A 9,914-nucleotide genomic window follows, 5' to 3' on the forward strand; every position below is an offset into this window, starting at 1 on the left:
ACCTGTGAGAATGCTCACAGGTTTGTGGAGCTGTTGCACTGAGTGGCTTAGCCAGTCACATGGTGTTCATAAGACTCAATAAAACCCCAGTTAATTGAGTCTAGGTTCTCCACGATGAGGCGTGCAGTTGTGAGCCTAGTGGATTAGGGTTCAGTTTGATTGTTAAACCTTTGCTAATAAACCAGCTAGTTCTTTACAGCAAATGTGTGCTGTGAATTCTTAAGCAAAGAACCCATGAAGGAAATACACTACAGACTGATAAATGGCAAGTAACATTCATGTTACACAATTGCTAGGCAATGACTATCTCCAACAAGTGAGAGTCGAACCACCGCCCCTTGACATTCAACGGCATTACGATCGCCAAATCTGCCACATCAACATCTACAAAATATAGTATATCTAAGAGATACAAAACAAGGCAGTGAAACCAGTGCCCTAAATCTAAAATGGGGTTCACCATTGACCAGAAACTTAATTGGACCAGCCATATAAATATTGTGGCAACAAGAGCAGGTCAGAGGCTGGGTATTCTGTGTCGAGTGTCTCACCTCCTGACTCCCCAAATCCTTTCCATCATCAAGAAGGCACAAGTCAGGAATGTAATGGAATACTCTCCACTTGCCTGGATGAGTACCGCTCCAACAACACTCAAGAACCATCCAGGACAAACATAGAAACATAGAAAATAGATGCAGGTGTAGGCCATTTGGCCCTTCGAGCCTGCACCACCATTCAATAAGATTATGGCTGATCATTCTCTCAGTATCCCTTTCCTGCTTTCTCTTCGTACCCCTTGATCCCTTTAGCCGTAAGGGCCATATCTAACTTCCTCTTGAATATATCCAATGAACGGGCATCAACAACTCTCTGTGGCAGGGAATTCCACAGGTTAACAACTCTCTGAGTGAAGAAGTTTCTCCTCATCTCAGTCCTAAATGGCCTACCCCTTATCCTAAGACTGTGTCCCCTGGTTCTGGACTTCCCCAACATCGGGAACATTCTACCCGCATCTAACCTGTCCCGTCCCATCAGAATCTTGTATGTTTCTATGAGATCCTCTCTCATCCTTCTAAACTCCAGTGAATAAAGGTCCAGTTGATCCAGTCTCTCCTCATATGCCAGTCCCGCCATCCCGGGAATCAGTCTGGTGAACCTTCGCTGCACTCCCTCAATAGCAAGAACGTCCTTCCTCAGATTAGGAGACCAAAACTGAACACAATATTTCACCAAGGCCCTGTATAACTGTAGTAAGACCTCCCTGCTCCTATACTCAAATCCCCTAGCTATGAAGGCCAACATACCATTTGCTTTCTTCACCGCCTGCTGTACCTGTATGCCAACTTTCAATGACTGATGAACCATGACACCCAGGTCTCGTTGCACCTCCCCTTTTCCTAATCTGCCGCCATTCAGATAATATTCTGTCTCCGTGTTTTTTCCCCCAAAGTGGATAACCTCATATTTATCCACATTATACTGCATCTGCCATGCATTTGCCCATTCACCTAACCTGTCCAAGTCACCCTGCAGCCTCTTAGTGTCCTCCTCACAGCTCAAACCGCCACCCAGTTTAGTGTCATCTGCAAACTTGGAGATGTTACATTCAATTCCTTCATCTAAATCACTGATATATATTGTAAAGAGCTGAGGTCCCAGCACTGAGCCCTGCGGCACTCCACTAGTCACTGCCTGCCATTCTGAAAAGGACCCATTTATCCTGACTCTCTGCTTCCTGTCTGCCAACCAGTTCTCTATCCACGTCAATACATTACCCCTAATACCATGTGCTTTAATTTTGCACACCAATCTCTTGTGTGGGACCTTGTCAAAAGCCTTTTGAAAGTCCAAATATACCACATCCACTGGTTCTACCTTGTCCACTCTATTAATTACATCCTCAAAAAATTCCAGAAGATTTGTCAAGCATGATTTCCCTTTCGTAAATCTATGCTGACTTGGATTGATCCTGTCACTGCTTTCCAAATGCGCTGCTATTTCATCCTTAATAATTGATTCCAACATTTTCCCCACCACTGATGTCAGGCTAACCGGTCTATAATTACCCGCTTTCTCTCTCCCTCCCTTTTTAAAAAGTGGTATTATATTAGCTACCCTCCAGTCCATAGGAACTGATCCAGAGTCGATAGACTTGGAAAATGATCACCACTATTTCTAGGGCCACTTCCTTAAGTACTCTGGGATGCAGACTATCAGGCCCCGGGGATTTATCGGCCTTCAATCCCATCAATTTCCCGAACACAATTTCCCACCTAATAAGGATATCCTTCAGTTCCTCCTTCTCACTAGACCCTCAGTCCCCTGGTACTTCCAGAAGGTTATTTGTGTTTTCCTTCGTGGAGACTGAACCAATGTATTTGTTCAATTGGTCTGCCATTTCTTTGTTCTTAACATATCTATAGAAGCTTTTGTAGTCAGTTTTTATGTTCCCGGCAAGCTTCTATTTTCCCCCTCTTAATTAAACCCTTTGTCCTCCTCTGCTGAATTCTAAATTTCTCCCAGTCCTCAGGTTTGTTGCTTTTTCTGGCCAATTTATATGCCTCTTCCTTGGATTTAACACTTCCTTAATTTCTCTTGTTAGCCACGTTTGAGCCACCTTCCCCGTTTTATTTTTACTCCAGACAGGGATGTACAATTGCTGAAGTTCATCCATGTGATCTTTAAATGTTGCCATTGCCTATCCACCGTCAACCCTTTTAAGTATCATTTGCCAGTCTATTTCAGCCAATTCACACCTCAAACCATCAAAGTTACCTTTCTTTAAGTTCAGGACCCTAGTTTCTGAATTAACTGTGTCACTCTCCATCCTAACAAAGAATTCTACCATGTTATGGTCACTCTTCCCCAAGGGGTCTCGCACAAGATTTCTGATTAGTCCTTTCTCATTACACATCACCCAGTCTAGGATGGCCAGCTCCCTAGTTGGTTCCTCGACATATTGATCTAGAAACCATCCCTAATACACTCCAGGAAATCCTCCTCCATTGATTTGCTACCTGTTTGGTTAGCCCAATCCATATGTAGATTAAAGTCACCCATGATAACTGCTGTACCTTTATTGCATGCATCCCTAATTTCTTGTTTAATGCTGTCCCCAACCTCACTGTTACTGTTTGATGGTCTGTACACAACTCCCATTACCGTTTTCTGCCCCTTGGTATTCCGTAGCTCCACCCATACCGATTCCACATCATCCAAGCTAATGTCCTTTCGTACTATTGCATTAATTTCCTCTTTAACCAGCAATGCCACCCCGCCTCCTTTTCCTTTCTGTCTATCTTTCCTAAATGTTGAATATCCTTGCATGTTGAGTTCCCAGCCTTGGTCACCCTGGAGCCATGTCTCCGTGATGCCAATTACATCATACACGTTAACTGCTATCTGCGCAGTTAATTCGTCCACCTTATTCCAAATACTCCTCGCATTGAGGCATAGAGCCTTCAGGCTTATCTTTTTAACACACTTTGCCCCTTTAGAATTTTGCCCTTTTTGCTTGTTGCCTTACGTTTCTCTGCCCTCCACTTTTACTTTTCTTCTTTCTATCTTTTTACTTCCCTCTGTCTCATAAGAACATTAGAATTAGGAACAGGAGTAGGCCATCAAGCCCCTCGAGCCTGCTCCGCTATTCAATAAGATCATGGCTGATCTGGCCGTGGACTCAGCTCCACTTACCCGCCCTCTCCCCGTGACCCTTAATTTCCTTATTGGTTAAAAATCTATCTATCTGTGACTGGAATACAAACAATGAGCTAGCCTCAACTGCTTCCTTGGGCAGAGAATTCCACAGATTCACAACCCTCTGGGAAAAGAAATTCCTTCTCAACTCAGTTTTAAATTGGCTCCCCTATATTTTGAGGCTGTGCCCCCGAGTTCTAGCCTCCCCTACCAGTGGAAACAACCCCTCTGCCTTTATCTTGTCTATCCCTTTCATGATTTTAAATGTTTCGATAAAATCACCCCTCATCCTTCTGAACTCCAATGAGTAAAGACCCAGTCTACTCAATCTATCATCATAAGGTAACCCCCTCATCTCCGGAATCAGCCTAGTGAATCGTCTCTGTACCCCCTCCAAAGCCAGTATATCCTTCCTTAAGTAAGGTGACCAAAACTGCACGCAGTACCCCAGGTGCAGCCTTACCAATACCCTATACAGTTGTAGCAGGACCTCCCTGCTTTTGTACTCCATCCCTCTCGCAATGAGACCAACATTCTATTCGCCTTCCTGATTACCTGCTGCACCTGCAAACTAACTTTTTGGGATTCATGCACAAGGACCCCCAGGTCCCTCTGCATCTCAGCATGTTGTAATTTCTCCCCATTCAAATAATATTCCCTTTTACTGTTTTTTTTCCAAAGGTGGATGACCTCACACTTTCCGACATTGTATTCCATCTGCCAAACCTTCACCCATTCGCTTAACCTATCCAAATCTCTTTGCAGCCTCTCTGTGTCCTCTACACAACCCGCTTTCCCACTAATCTTTGTGTCATCTGCAAATTTTGTTACACTACACTCTGTCCCCTCTTCCAGATCATCTATGAATATTGTAAACAGTTGTGGTCCCAGCACCGATCCCTGTGGCACACCACTAACCATCGATTTCCAACCCGAAAAGCACCCATTTATCCCGACTCTCTGCTATCTGTTCGGCAGCCAATTCTCTATCCATGCTAATACATTTCCTCTGACTCCGCGTACCTCTATCTTCTGCAGTAACCTTTTGTGTGGCACCTTATCGAATGCCTTTTGGAAATCTAAATACACCACATCCATCGGTATACCTCTATCCACCATGCTCGTTATATCCTCAAAGAATTCTAGTAAATTAGTTAAACACGATTTCCCCTTCATGAATCCATGATGCGTCTGTTTGATTGCACTATTCCTATCTAGATGTCCTGCTATTTCTTCCTTAATGATAGTTTCAAGCATTTTCCCCACTACAGATGTTAAACTAACCAGCCTATAGTTACCTGCCTTTTGTCTGCCTCCTTTTTTAACAGAGGCGTTACATTAGCTGCTTTCCAATCCGCTGGTACCTCCCCAGAGTCCAGAGAATTTTGGTAGATTATAACGAATGCATCTGCTATAACTTCCGCCATCTCTTTTAATACCCTGGGATGCATTTCATCAGGACCAGGGGACTTGTCTACCTTGAGTCCCATTAGCCTGTCCAGCACTACCCCCCTAGTGATAGTGATTGTCTCAAGGTCCTCCCTTCCCACATTCCCGTGACCAGCAATTTTTGGCATTGTTTTTGTGTCTTCCACTGTGAAGACCGAAGCAAAATAATTGTTTAAGGTCTCAGCCATTTCCACATTTCCCATTATTAAATCCCCCTTCTCATCTTCTAAGGGACCAACATTTACTTTAGTCACTCTTTTCCGTTTTATATATCTGTAAAAACTTTTACTATCTGTTTTTATGTTTTGCGCAAGTTTACCTTCGAAATCTATCTTTCCTTTCTTTATTGCTTTTTTAGTCATTCTTTGCTGTTGTTTAAAATTTTCCCAATCCTCTAGTTTCCCACGAACCTTGGCCACCTTATACGCATTGGTCTTTGATTTGATACTTTCCTTTATTTCCTTGGTTATCCATGGCTGGTTATCCCTTCTCTTACGCCCTTCTTTTTCACTGGAATATATTTTTGTTGCGCACTATGAAAGAGCTCCTTAAAAGTCCTCCACTGTTCCTCAATTGTGCCACCGTTTAGTCTGTGTTTCCAGTCTACTTTAGCCAACTCTGCCCTCATCCCACTGTAGTCCCCTTTGTTTAAGCATAGTACGCTCGTTTCTGACACAACTTCCTCACCCTCAATCTGTATTACAAATTCAACCATACTGCGATCACTCATTCCGAGAGGATCTTTTACTAGGAGATCATTTATTTTTCCTGTCTCATTACACAGGACCAGATCTAAGATAGTTTGCTCCCTTATAGGTTCTGTTACATACTGTTCTAAGAAACAGTCCCGTATGTATTCTATGAATTCCTCCTCCAGGCTACCCCGTGAGATTTGAGTTGACCAATCGATATGTAGGTTAAAATCCCCCATGACGACTGCCGTTCCTTTTTCACATGCCTCCATTATTCCCTTGATTATTGCCCGCCCCACCGTGAAGTTATTATTTGGGGCCTATAAACTACGCCCACCAGTGACTTTTTCCCCTTACTATCTCTAATCTCCACCCACAATGATTCAACATTTTGTTCATTGGAGCCAATATCGTCTCTCACAACTGCCCTGATATCATCCTTTATTAACAGAGCTACCCCACCTCCTTTCCCTTTTTGTCTATCTTTCTGAATCGTCAGATAACCCTGTATGTTTAATTCCCAGTCTTGGCCACCCTGCAACCATGTTTCTGTAATGGCCACCAAATCATACCCATTTGTAATGATTTGTGCCGTCAACTCATTTACTTTATTTCGAATGCTGCGTGCATTTAGGTAGAGTGTTTTAAATCCTAGTTTTTAAACCATGATTTTTAGTTTTGACCCCTCCTGCAGCCCCTTTATATTCAGTGGCCCTTTTTGTTTTTTGCCTTGGGTTTCTCTGCCCTCCACTTTTACTCATCTCCTTTCTGTCTTTTGCTTTTGTCTCCTTTTTGTTTCCCTCTGTCTCCCTGCATTGGTTCCCATCCCCCTGCCATATTCGTTTAACTCCTCCCCAACAGCACTAGCAAACACTCCACCTGGGACATTGGTTCCGGTCCTGCCCAGGTGCAGACCGTCCGGTTTGTACTGGTCCCACCTCCCCCAGAACCTGTTCCAATGCCCCAGGAATTTGAATCCCTCCCTGCTGCACCACTGCTCAAGCCACGTATTCATCTGCGCTATCCTGCGATTCCTACTCTGACTAGCACGTGGCACTGGTAGAAATCCCGAGATTACTAATTTTGAGGTCCTACTTTTTAATTTAGCTCCGAGCTCCTTAAATCCGTCTCGTTGGACCTCATCCCTTTTTTTACCTAAGTCGTTGGTACCAATGTGCACCACGACAACTGGCTGTTCACCCTCCCTTTTCAGAATGTCCTGCACCCGCTCCGAGACATCCTTGACCCTTGCACCACGGAGGCAACATACCATCCTGGAGTCTCAGTTGCGGCCGCAGAAACGCCTATCTATTGAATCCCCTATCACTATCGCTCTCCCACTCTTTTTCCTCCCCTCCTGTGCAACAGAGCCAGCCACGATGCCATGAACTTGGCTGCTGCTGCCCTCCCCTGATGAGTCATCCCCCTCAACAGTACTCAAAGCAGTGTATCTGTTTTGCAGGGGGATGACCACAGGGGACCCCTGCACTACCTTCCTTGCAGTGCTCTTCCTGCTGATCTTCCATTCCCTAGCTGGCTGTGGACCCTTCACCTGCGGTAAGACCAACTTGCTACACGTGCTACTCACGTCATTCTCAGCATCGTGGATACTCCAGAGTGAATCCACCCTCAGCTCCAATTCCGCAACACGGTCCGTCAGGAGCTGGAGGCGGATACACTTCCCGCACACGTAGTCCCTGAGTTCCCACATGGTACAGGAGGAGCATATCACGTGACCGAGCTCTCCTGCCATGACTTAACCCTTAGATATCCTTAAATTGACAACAACAATGTTAACAGGTTACTTACTGATATAAAAAAGAAAAAGAAAAACTACTCACCAATCACTTACCCCCTTGGCTGTGACGTCACCTTTTGATTTCTTTCTACTTTTTTGCCTTTTCTCGCCGCTGCAACTGCACAGGCACGCCTCTCGGACTGCCGCCGCCTCTCGGACTGCCGCTAGGCCTTTTATAGGCCTCACCAACCACGAACTCCCGCCTCTCGGACTGCCGCCGCCTCTCGGACTGCCGCTAGGCCTTTTATAGGCCTCACCAACCACGAACTCCCGCCTCTTGGACTGCTGCCGCCTCTCGCTGCCGCTAGGCCTTTTATAGGCCTCACCAACCACGAACTCCCGCCTCTCGGACTGCCGCCGCCTCTCGCTGCCGCTGGGCCTTTGAAAGGCCTCACCAACCACGAACTCCCGCCTCTCGGACTGCCGCCGCCTCTCGCTGCCGCTAGGCCTTTTATAGGCCTCACCAACCACGAACTCCCGCCTCTCGGACTGCCGCCGCCTCTCGCTGCCGCTGGGCCTTTGAAAGGCCTCACCAACCACGAACTCCCGCCTCTCGGACTGCCGCCGCCTCTCGCTGCCGCTAGGCCTTTTATAGGCCTCACCAACCACGAACTCCCGCCTCTCGGACTGCCGCCGCCTCTCGCTGCCGCTGTGCCTTTTATAGGCTTTACCAACCACGAACTCACGCCTCTCCGACTGCCGCCGCCTCTCGCTGCCGCTGGGCCTTTTATAGGCCTCACCAACCACGAACTCCCGTCTCCCTGCATAGGTTCCCATCCCCCTGCCATATTAGTTTAACTCCTCCCCAACAGCACTAGCAAACACTCCCCCTCGGACATTGGTTCCGGTCCTGCCCAGGTGCAGACCGTCCGGTTTGTACTGGTCCCACCTCCCCCAGAACCAGCTCCAATGTGCCAGGAATTTGAATCCCTCCCTTCTGCATCACTCCTCAAGCCACGTATTCATCTGAGCTATCCTGCGATAGCAGGACCCATCCACCACTCTCAATTCCTTTTTATAGTTATGGCTGACTTGATGGGCTTAAAAAAATTGAATGTGCTTTGATAAACTAGAGATGTTTGTACTGGACAAGTTTGGTGCCATTACTTCAATATTTTCTTCATGTATTGAGTTTTTGGGTGGAATTGGATCTATTGTTTTAAACCTCTCTCTGCAAAATAAAAAAAATGCTGTCTCTCTCAGGCGTATACATCATGGAACTTTTCTCAGTTCTGCTGAGCATACCCAAAAGGCTCAGTTTATCATGGGATTTTGGTGGTACATTTCTGTGATGCACTGCACCAAATGAGCATGCTCAGTACATTGAAGAGATTCAGGTATACGTTGGCATAACGGATTGAATGACAAAAACAGATAGACAGTAACATAGTGTTTCTGTGGTTTTGCAGAAAGGCATTGCTTATTTGGGAACACTCAAATTGCACAAATTGTAGTTTTTTTTATTGCGCTTTGAATTACTATATAACCTTGTATGGTGGCTTTACTGCGAGAAATTCTGAAGTGTATATTGTAACTCTGGAGACATTTTTGATTTTGAATCTAATATTCTTTCGAATGCATTTTGGAGTAAAACTTTTAAATACACCAAACTCTAACCCTTACTGCAAGTTTGTGTCTTGATTTATACTGCACTTAAAAAGTACATGAAGCTGGCAGAGCAACCCAATACAAAAAGTAGAGTATTGTGTACATCTTTAGATATTACAGTGCAGGTTATAAGACTTGTTTCTCATTTGTAAAACCGTGAATTAGCCTTGCACTCATTACTGCTCCTCCTTACCCTCCCCCCCACCCCTAGCCCCCCTGCCCCCAGCACCCCCCACTACCATCCCCAATAACCCAATAACCACATGTCTGATATGTATAACAACAATGAATATAAGAACATATAACACAAGAAATAGGAGCAGGAGTAGGCCATACAGCCCCTCGAGCCCGCTCTGCCATTTAATTAAGATCATGGCTGATCCGATCATGGACTTAGCTCCACTACCCCGCCCGCTCCCCATAACCCCTTATCCCCTTATCGTTTAATAAACTGTCTATTTCTGTCTTAAATTTATTCAATGTCCCAACTTCCACAGCTCTCTGAGACAGCGAATTTCACAGATTTACAACCTTCTGAGAGAAGAAATTTCTCCTCATCTCTGTTTTAAATGGGCGGCCCCTTATTCTTAGATCATGCCCTCTAGTTCTAGTCTCCCCCATCAGTGGAAACATCCTCTCTGCATCCACCTTGTCAAGCCCCCTCATAATCT

At 45.4% G+C, this 9,914-nt stretch overlaps 1 long non-coding RNA gene across 1 annotated transcript in view; it reads left to right on the forward strand.

Moving 5' to 3' along the window:
• Positions 1-9,257, forward strand: part of LOC139256580 (uncharacterized) — a 28,144-nt gene extending 18,887 nt beyond the window's left edge. The window contains exon 2 of the long non-coding RNA XR_011592176.1: positions 7,762-9,257. This is a non-coding gene — a long non-coding RNA (uncharacterized lncRNA). The remainder of the gene's footprint in view (positions 1-7,761) is intronic.
• Positions 9,258-9,914: the final 657 nt, after the last annotated feature.

The sequence above is a fragment of the Pristiophorus japonicus genome, unplaced genomic scaffold (genome assembly GCF_044704955.1).
Source record: "Pristiophorus japonicus isolate sPriJap1 unplaced genomic scaffold, sPriJap1.hap1 HAP1_SCAFFOLD_737, whole genome shotgun sequence".
Lineage (NCBI taxonomy): Eukaryota > Metazoa > Chordata > Chondrichthyes > Pristiophoridae > Pristiophorus > Pristiophorus japonicus.